Here is a 9,903-nt window from a genome sequence, read left to right on the forward strand (position 1 = left end):
TCTCTTGGCAAGGAGGGGCCTGACTCAGTTTCCAGGCAGGAGAACTGGAGTGGAGGTGTGGGAATGCTGAGGGTGCAGAGCTCAGCTTGGCACAGGGAGACATTTTCTGCTCAGGTGTCTCAGAGTGTTTGTGGGTTTGCCCTCCCCTGCACAGCCACGGGGTGGGCACGTGGGAGTAGGGATGTCAGGGAAAGGCGCAGAAGGCCCTGGTTTTCCACTGCTGGGACATTCTCTGGGAGGTCCCCAGGGATGGGATGGCAGGAGGAGAGTTCCTCTGGGTCTGTGCTCCAAGTGCAGCTTCACCCCCGGGGCGGTTTGGGAGCAGTTTGTGCATCCCTGGCACTGACACGGAGGGAGTGTGGAGGAGAGAGGCCAGATTGCTGCAGCTCCCAGAGGTGAAGGATGTCTGTGGCCACAGGAGGCAGCTGACAATTCCCAGGGTGCTCATTTTGGGCTTGGTGCTTCCCAGCCCCAGAGCTGGCCTCTCCCAGGGGCTGGCAGATGAGGCAGAGCTGGAGGATTCCTGCCCTGCACAAGGGAGATCCCGTGTGTGAGTGAGGTTCTGACCTTGGGGACAGGAGGAAAGTCTTGGGGAGGGTCAGGAGAGGAGGAGTGATGGTGTCAGGGCATGGATGAGCTGTAGCCCTGTGATCCAGCCCTTTCTGTGCCTTTTGGTTGCCACCAGAGTGGACTCTATGGTCCCATTCCCATTTCACTGTGCTTGAATTTGGTTTTTGGCATGGTGGTGAAGGCTTGCATGGTGAGAGAGACCCGATGGCAAGTGGAGAAGAGAAGGAAAAGGATGAGCTTTCTTTTTCCTAGGAAGCACAAATGGATGGAGCAGTATTTCTGAACAAACAACTCTCTCCTCCCTGTCTCTTGGAAGCTGCATTATCAGAGCACCATTACTGTCCTCTCTTCTCCTTCCCCCCACCAATGAACAGGAATTAAAAATACAACTAATAAAACCCTTTTACTTTCTCCTGCAGGAGGGAAAAAAAAAAAAAAAAAGCAAAGCAGCCTTGAAATGCTAAAGGACATAAAGGGCATTCATGAAAGGGTTGGATGGTGGTTATTGCAGCAGGGGGAAAAACATTATTTCACTGTGCAGATAAAAGGAAGTGGAAAAGCAGCATATTTATAGCTGGGGAGCCTGGATTCCTTGTTAAGCTGCTATTATCAAATTAATGTCAAAATGCATCAAACAGGCACGAGTGTTCTGGGCCCCTTATGCAAAGTGCTTGCAAATTGGTTACAAATACATTTGTTTACAGGGGACGAGGCAGGAGCGAGCTAATTAGTCATTGTAGCAGGGCTGGTTTGTGTCTTTTTTTCCCTTTTTTTTACATTTTTTTGGCAATTACACAAACAAGCTGTTTTGAAGTATAAATACACGCTGCATTACAGCCCCTTTAAAGGGGAATCAAATGGGAATTGTGGGATGCAGAGGGCTTGGTGTGAGGGGTGTGGAGCATCGTTCTCTCCTCCTGGATGCCACGCTGGGCACTCAGCTCTGGGATGTGCTGTGGAAAGGGAACAGCTCCCATCCCTGGCCATCAGGAGGATGGGATGTGGCTGGAAAGGGAGCAGCTGTTTTTTGGGTCCTCTGAGAGGCCTGAACTCCCTCATATGGGGCACAATGCTGTTTTCATACAGGACCGGTTAAAGTTTCAGCTGCCCACCTCTGTCATGGGAATTCCCTTTGGGCCTGGGCTGTTTTGGGGTGGTTTTGGTGTCAGCAGCAGCTGCCAGCTCAGGGTGTGAAGCTCCTTGTGCCCAGCTGGTGGGTACTGACGTGGTTTTGGATGTAGAGAGCATCCCATGGATGTGTGAAGAAAGGAATCTGGTGTGAGCTCTCCCAGGTGAACGTGTCCTCAAGGCTTCTTTAACAAAACCACAGGCTGCACCTCCCAAACCCATTAATGAGGAAGGGAAACAGGTGAGCTTATCTGATCCTCAGTGTGGGAATGGTTGGGGAATTTGGTTGGGGGGCAGATGGAAACTTCCTGCTGCCCTGCATCTTAATACATCCCATTCTGGGAGTCAATCACACCTCTGCCACTCAGGGAAGCTGCTAATTGAATCTGCTCTGATGGGAGAGGATAAAGCCAAGAGGCATCTACCACCATTATTTTTAATTTCCTAAGAAAGAGAAAAGAGAGAGGAAGGAACAAGTTGTGCCCCTCTCATGCTGGAGGCCCTGACATTTCTTGGCAGAAGGTGCAAAAACCCCACGGCTGCTTCTCCATTTGGATTTGTTTGTGGTAAATCTGCCCTTCAGGCTGAAATAACCCTTCTGAGCAGGTCCTGCACTCCCAGAGGTGCTGGGATCATTGAGTTTAATGCCATCATAAAACCCTGTTGTGGGTGGGAACTGAAGAGGAGAAAATCTCAGAGGACCAAGAGCAGTGGAGAGGGCAGGGCTTCCCCCAGCCCTCCTGCAGGAGCTCTGATGTTTGCACCAGGTTTTATTCCTCCAAAACTCAGGGTAACATTTCTCTGCACCTTGGGCCTGCTTTTCAGTGCTACCTTCAAACTCCAAACCTCTCATTACCATTCTTTGCCTGGTTGGCTTTGGTGGGCTCATTTGCCATGGGGGAGGGTGACCCACTCCATTGGGAGCAGGGGCTGTGATTTTGAGGAATGTTCCCATTTCCAGCATAGTCCTACCCCTGCCCTACAGGGTGTGCAGGAGCACAGCTCAGCTGCTCAGCAAATGCAGGAGCAGCTCGTTGTAATCAGGCTGTGCCTCGTGCCCAGTTGTTCCCATCAGCAGGATGTGTCTCTCCTCATTTACAGCAGGGCTCTGGTGTGACCGTCACCTCCTGTGGTTGTTGGTGACCGTGCCACAGGATCCTGCTCTGGTTTGAGCAGTTGGTGTTTCACAGCTGCTTTTCTTATCCAGGGGTGTTCCAGCATCTCCTGGGAGCAGACCTGGAATTTCCACCCTCTGTGAGTCACTCTGGTCACCCTTTCCCTTGCAGAAGGCTCTGGAGCCCAATGGCTTTGCCTTGGTGGGAAGGGATGATGGGGCACAGATCTGTGCTTGATTCCCTTCTCCACTGTTAATTAACATAATGAGGGTGCAGCTTTTCCTGGAGTTGTGTGTGGCAGTGACTTCCAGGCTGCCTGGTGAACCCTCAGTGTCCAAATGTGCCCAAAGTACCCAAGAACCTTCCTTGGTGAGTCCTTGGACGTGTTCCTCAATATCCTCCTCTCCCATGTCCAGAGGGGTGGAAGCACTGCCCTCAGTCCTGCCTCCTGAATTCTCTGGGAAATACAGGACACCTTGGACACCTCAGTCCTCTGGGAACATCCTCTTCTCTGGGGTGTTCCCAGAGGACTGAGGTGTCCAAGGTTTCAGAGGAAAACATCACAGTTGTCCTGCCCTCGTTCTTATTGAGCTGGAGGGGAAGGATGAAGGTGTTTCCTCGAGGCTGAGGGACAGGAATTGGGCCCTTGGCATGGAGGTGATGATCCCTGGGTGTGGGAGTGATGTGGGTGCAGAGCTCAGCAGGGATTGTGGCGCCCGATAAGGCTGCGGGTTCGGAGCAACCCAGCATCCTCTTCCTCTCCTGGCAATCCCACGTGGGCAGCACGAGGGCTGAGCTGGCCAGGGAGGGATGTGGCCTCTCCTGATAAGAGGCTCTGGTTCCTGCTGCTGCAGATTTACAGCCTGGGAGTGGGCAGTGGGTGCTGTGCTTGTGCTGGGGTGATTTATCACAGCTCAGGGCAGCGGTTGCTCCCCTCTCTGGCCAGGGGAGTTACAGAGCCTGACTCAGCCAGGGGGAGGCAGAGGCTCAGCCGAGGTCACCACATGGTGGGACACGGGTGGGAGCAGGTCTCTGTCATCTGTGGGCTGGAAAATGTCCCCATGCCAGCATGGGGAGGGCTGGGGCCATCAGGCTGTGTCCCGTGGCAGCAGGGACGCCTCCAGCCTTTCAGTCCCCAGTGCCACATGGAGCCCACCCAGCTCACAAGTGGGAGACCCAGCAGCACCACCAGCCCCACGAAGCAATGCCTGCACTGCCCAGTTGTTCTCCATGTGTCCCTGTGATACAGACAATGCCAGGAGGGCTGAGCTGCAGTGGGCAAGGAGGGGAGGATGAGGAAGGAAAGCTCAGATGCCATCACTGCACTCCCTTCCATGTCCCAGCTCCTGCCTGGGTGAGCTTCCCAGCTCCTCTGGTTTGTTTTAGAGGCAGCATGGGGGCCCCAGATCCCTGCAAACCCTCCACACTCTGGGTTTTATTGGCATGTGGAAATGGTTTTGTCTGGTTTCAGATCTGGCTGATCACTGACTCTGCTGCTGCCCTCCCCCCGACAACCACGGGGACCCAACCGCACTCATCTTCCTCCCTCTTTCTTCTTTCTCCCCACATTGTTCTCTGAAACCCCAGCTGCTGCTCTCCCCCCTCCCTTTCCTATCCTCTCACATCAGCTGGGATGGATCTATCTGTGTTTTGTATAAAAGCTCTTTTTTGTTGTCTGTACTTCTCCCCCCATCCTCTCCTTGGGGCCGTGCAGGGGCTCTGGGCACCCTCGTTGTCACCCCCAGGCTGGCACAGGGGGAAGCCTTGGCAGGGGTGAGGGCACCAGCATGTCCAGAGTCCTCATTTTGCTTCTCTGACAGAGAAACTTGGCAGATCCAGGGGCCAGAGCCACCACATTCCTCCCTTATTTTTCACTGGTGGAGCACTGACATGGGGGGTTCCTGGTGAGCCAGCTCCTGTGGGGTGGGATGGGATGGGGCAGGCCAGGTCTTCTTGTGTCCCTGGGCTGTTCTCTGATCCACACAGGCTCAGGGTATTTATTTTATGGTGTATTTATGTGCCAGTGCCTGGCTCAGCTCCCACCAGCCCAGCCCAGCTGCGTTCAGGCAGCCAAGCAGATCCCAGGGGACCCTCTGGCATCAGCAGGAGCCTCCACCCTCTTTGTGGGGACCCCAGCCCTGGGAAGGGGCTGAGCTGGGCTGTCCCTGGCTCTGTGGTGGGGTGGATGTTGAGGTTCCTTCTGTGGTTCCTTGTCCCCAGCCCTGGGAAAGGGGGTACAGCCAAGGCAGTGCACAGAGACCAAGCAAGGACTGGAGAGCCACTGGTACCTGAAGGGAGGCTTGGTGTGAGCTGTCAGGGAGCCCCCAGTGTCCCCATCACCATTCCTGGCTCCCTTCCCAGTGCTCAATGGCTTTTTCCACCTTCAGTCCTCCCACCCAGCACGGTGAAGGCCCCTGGGCAGCCTTAGAAGGGAGCAGGAAACTCTCCTGGACTTCTGAGCCCTGGGGTTGTTCCCTGGTCCCAAACCTCTGCCAGGGGACACTGGCTGTCCCCCTGCCAGTCTGCAGCCTGTAATCAATCACTCCCTCACCAAATTTGGGTGAAATACCATGGATTAACTCACCAAGAGTGCACAGGCTGTCCCAGCTGAGATGGAAGTGGCTGCAAGCTGAGGATCATCCTGGGATGCTCCTGAGGAACACCCTGGGAGGCAGCAGGGACCAGGTGAGGGTGAGGAGCAGCTGAGGAAGGTGACACCCACGAGTGAGTCCCTTCCAGCCAGTGGGGAAAATCTGTGGTTTTCATGCTGCTTTGGGTGGGCTCTGGCAGCCTGGAGAGCAGCTGGGGGGGTCTGGATCCTCCTCCTTCCCCGCGGGACTGCGCCTCCGAGGCAGCGTCTCCCGAGGTAATCACTTCCCTCCTCTCTCTGCTTAAAGATAATTTTAAATGCATGACTGGCAATTCAAGGGAAAACAGAGGAGCAGTTGGTGCTGCTGAGGATCTCAGCCCAGCCAGAGGAGACGCGTTCCTTTTGTGGAATCAAACACCCGTCAGGGAACAGTCATGCAAATTTATTTCGCTTTTTTTCTTTGTTACCTGTTCCATTGATCCGGAGCCTGTAGCAGTTGGCTCGTGGAGAGACAGGTTTGTTAATTCAGGAGCCTTGCAAAGCCTCACTGGGTGAGGAGGGGACTTTGCCAAAGCTCCTGGCTCTGGGGACACTTTGTGCTGTGTGTGGGGACCGTGGCACTGGGACACATCCCTGCAAAGGAGAGGGGAAAGGGGTTTGCTGTGACCCTGGGCATTGTGCAGACCTGGAGTGGCCCTGGCAAGGCAGGAGAGTGGCTGCCAGCTCTGCCAGAGCTGCTTCCCACCACAGGAAGGGACAGGGACACTTGGTCACACTGCTGGGACAGTCACCACCAGCCCTGAGGAGTAAATGTGAGTTAAACCCTTAAAATCACAAGGTGGGCTTTAAAATATCCAGCTGTGAGATTGTATTTGATTTTATCACTATTATTAGACTCTTCAGTCCATCTGGATGTTGTCAGGAACGTCCTGCCAAGCTTCTCTGGGCAGGTTTAGGGTCCTGTGGTGTCTTCCTGTTGAGGGGAGGTGACTCCAGCCCGACTGCTGTGCCTGTGCCAAGGTGTCAGCCTGCCCTGCGTGGTCTGACCCTGCAGAGGATCCCAGGTGCTTTGGGTTGGAAGGGACCTTAGAGATCATCTCTGTCAAAGCCCCAGGTTGCTCCAAGCCCTGTCCAACCTGCCCTTGAGTCCTCTCCTCCTGCAGTTTCATCTCCTGGGAATGGGCAGCAGATGGAGCTGCCTGGGGAAGGGCCAGAGGCTCTCACTGCTGCAGGGGATCCTCTGCTCCAGGCAAGGGAAGAGCCAAAGCCCCCTTGGAGCAGGAGCAGCTCCAGTGTCTGGAGGCTGAGAAGCCTCTCTGAGACATTCCTTGTGTCCCTGCAATGCTGCTGCCCTGATTTCCTGCTGGAAGCATTGCTTTGTCCTGCAAGAAAATGACTTTTTTTTTTTTGCTTGAATTGACTGTTTTGGTATTTTTTCCCTGCAAAGCCCATCTCTGTGTCTTCACTGCAGGCAGTGGGGGCCAAGCCCTTGGCTGATGACTCCAGATGAGCTGAGACACCCATGGATGTCCCCACCACGTGGGCTTGTGTGGCTGTGGAGGAGCCTGCAGCTGGGACAAGCAGGAGATGCCTCATTAAAGCAATTTGGGAGATGCTCATCCACCCAGAAACCTGAATTTATTCTGCTGGAGCTGTCTCTCCTCCATCTCCCTTTCCTTGAGCAGAGGAATTGCCTGGCAGGGAGCAGAAAGCTCAGGGATGTCCAGGGGCTCTTGGCTGGGAAGGGAATGGGTGGAAACCCAACCCTGACCCCACAGATGGGGAATAACCCCAGCAGCACCCGTGCTCTGCAGCCACTCCCTCCCCCTGACGAGGATTTCTCCTGTCATTTCAGGTATTGCCTCCTTTCCCCAGGCTTTCCCTCAGCCCAGCAATGCCTCGTCTGAATAATTCACCTAAAAATTCAGGCTGGCGAATGAATTCGGGATAATTGCAGAGGGCTCGCAGGCAATCCTCAGCCAGAGCACGGCTCAGCTCCTGCTGAATTATTTATCTGCCAGGAATGATTTGCCTGGCCCTGCTAGGGAGGAAAAGCTCCTTCCCAGCCTTTGCCTGACGAATGGCCTGGCTGGGGGCGACTCTGGGTGCTGACTCAGCCCTTGCCCAGCTCCCTGCTGGATGCCTGGGTAATTCCTAAAGCTTTGGGTAATTCCTAAAGCTTTGGGTAATTCCTAAAGCTTTTGGGGGTCCTTCGAGGTGGGTGTGAGGGTCTTACTCCCAAACCATCCTGTGGCTGCAGAATTCCATCTCTCCGTGTCCATCAGGCTCTGCCTCCCCCCGTGAGATGGAGAATTTTTGCTTTGGGGAGATGGAAGAGGCTCCTTGCTGATCTTCCACCCTGCAAACCCTGGGAAGAGCTGCTGATGCAGGGATGCAGGCTGGAGACTTCCTGGCTTTGATGTCAGCTCTCTGTGAGATGATCCCTGGTGGTGTCCTTCACCCCTCTCCATCCATGAGGCTGCTCCTCATCCTCATCCCACACCTCTGGGCTGAGCCAGGGGCTGGCAGCTCTCTCCTGCCCATGGATGAGGGGGTGATGGCCTCTGTGGGATCCCACTGCCCACTCCTCCCCCTGGGAAACACAGAGAAATGACCCTCAGAGGTGAGGAGCTGCTGGCCTGGCCTCATCAATCTCCATTTGCATCCGAAGAAGAAGGGAAAAAAAAAAAAAAGAGATTTAGGAGCAAGATCAATATTGAAAGAGCCTGGGTTTTTTGTGGTTTTTTTTTTTTTTTTTTTTTGCTTTTCCCTGTGCTCCTTTGGGGGTGAGAAACTCAAGGCAGGTACTGGGAGTAAATCCTCCTGGCTACCTGGGTGTAAATCAGGAGGGAGGTGATGGATTTATGGCATCCAGCCTGATTTACACTCCCGTGTCTGGTGCCTGCAGGTGGCCCTGGGGGGGCGAGTGCTGGAAGAAGGGGATGGAGCCACCACCACGTCCTGCTGCAGCCAGGGCGAGGCTGGGGCTGCTCTGGGGGTGACTTTTCTGTGCTTTCTCACCCCAGTGCAGGGAATTTAGGGCATTTTGCTTTGCCTCTTTCTGCTGGAGCTCAGCAAAGGACACCCATGTGCCAAAGCAAAGCAATGCCCTGCTGGGGGCTGGCTTTGTGCCTTGGTGGGGTAAAAAGGCTTTGGGGTGATGCTTTCCCCCTCCATCCCTCCTCCTCTCTCTCACATGCCAAGAGCTGGCGGGGTTTGCTGACGGCAGGGCTGGTGTGTCCATGGAAGAGCAGAAGAGCCTTTGGAAAATCCTCCTCTGAGAGTTTTGGGAGGCCTGGGGGTGGCGATGGGGGATCTGTCCCAGCTCCGGGGCTCCTCTTTCCAGCCCTCCCGTGTCCCTGGCCGCGGCAGGGCTGGAGCAGGCACGGGGGGCTGTTGTTGTTATTCCTCTCATGCAGCAGGAAGGATTTCTGCGAGTGCCATAAACCATCACGTGGGCAGAGCCTGGGTGAGCTCTAATTGCTTCGATTTGCATAACGAGGCGAGGCTCAGCATCCTGCTGGTATTTGAAAGAGGAAAATCAAAATCAGCTCTAGATAAACAACTCCTCCCCCCTTCCCCAATCCCTGCCCCCCCGCTCCTAATTTGTGCATTTTCTCCCTTAATGCAGGGGTTTGTCAGGGTTTTGGTCTCCTCAGGACCCCTCCCACTGGGGCTGGGGGCGCTGCCCCCTGCCCTGGCCGAGGCAAGGGAGGCTTTCCCTGGAGCTGGCGGTGAGGGATGGGGTGTGGAGGCTCTGAACGGGAGCCGGAGGGAGGATCAGGCTGGGATTGGGGCTGGGAAGCGGAGTCGGGGCTGGAGAGCCCCGGGCTCAGCGAGGGAGGGGGTCCGGCCCGGGGCAGGAGGGGCTGGGGGGCATCGGGTGGGAGCCCAGCAGATGCCACCAGAGCCCGGGGTCACCAGAGCCTGGCCCTGCCAGCCCCTGGAGACCGCCTGGGATGGGATGGGATGGGATGGGATGGGATGGGATGGGATGGGATGGGATGGGATGGGACCTTTCCTCACCTGCGATGCCCCAGCGTGGAAGGAAGGGGCGTTTGCTCTGTTTGCAGCCTGGGTATTGCTCCTGCTCTGGGGCCATGGGAATCTGGAAAAGGAGGTGACAAGAAAAAAAGGACCTGGAAAAAGGAGGTGACATCCCCTGGCAGTGCTGTGACACCAGCCATGTCCCCAGGTGTGCTGTCCCTCTCTGAGCCATTTTCCCTACACACCCACGGCCCAGGGCACCAGAAGCATCCCTGCTCCTCTGTCCCCTCGGGTCCCCAGGGTCCTTCAGCCAAAGCTGGCTGTCCCCTTGGCCCTGGGAGGACCCTGGGCGTTGCCAACACTTGCTCTGGGCCCTGGAGGGACAGTGCTGCTGGCTGGGGTTCCAGGGGGTTTTCCCACTTCTCTCTGGCAGGGGGTGGTGCCTTGCTCACTCGAGGCCGGGTCACAGACACCAAGCACAAATATGTTGTGTCCCTTCCTTGGGGGATGAGG

Source organism: Molothrus ater, chromosome 16 (genome assembly GCF_012460135.2).
Source record: "Molothrus ater isolate BHLD 08-10-18 breed brown headed cowbird chromosome 16, BPBGC_Mater_1.1, whole genome shotgun sequence".
NCBI classification, from domain to species: Eukaryota; Metazoa; Chordata; class Aves; order Passeriformes; family Icteridae; genus Molothrus; species Molothrus ater.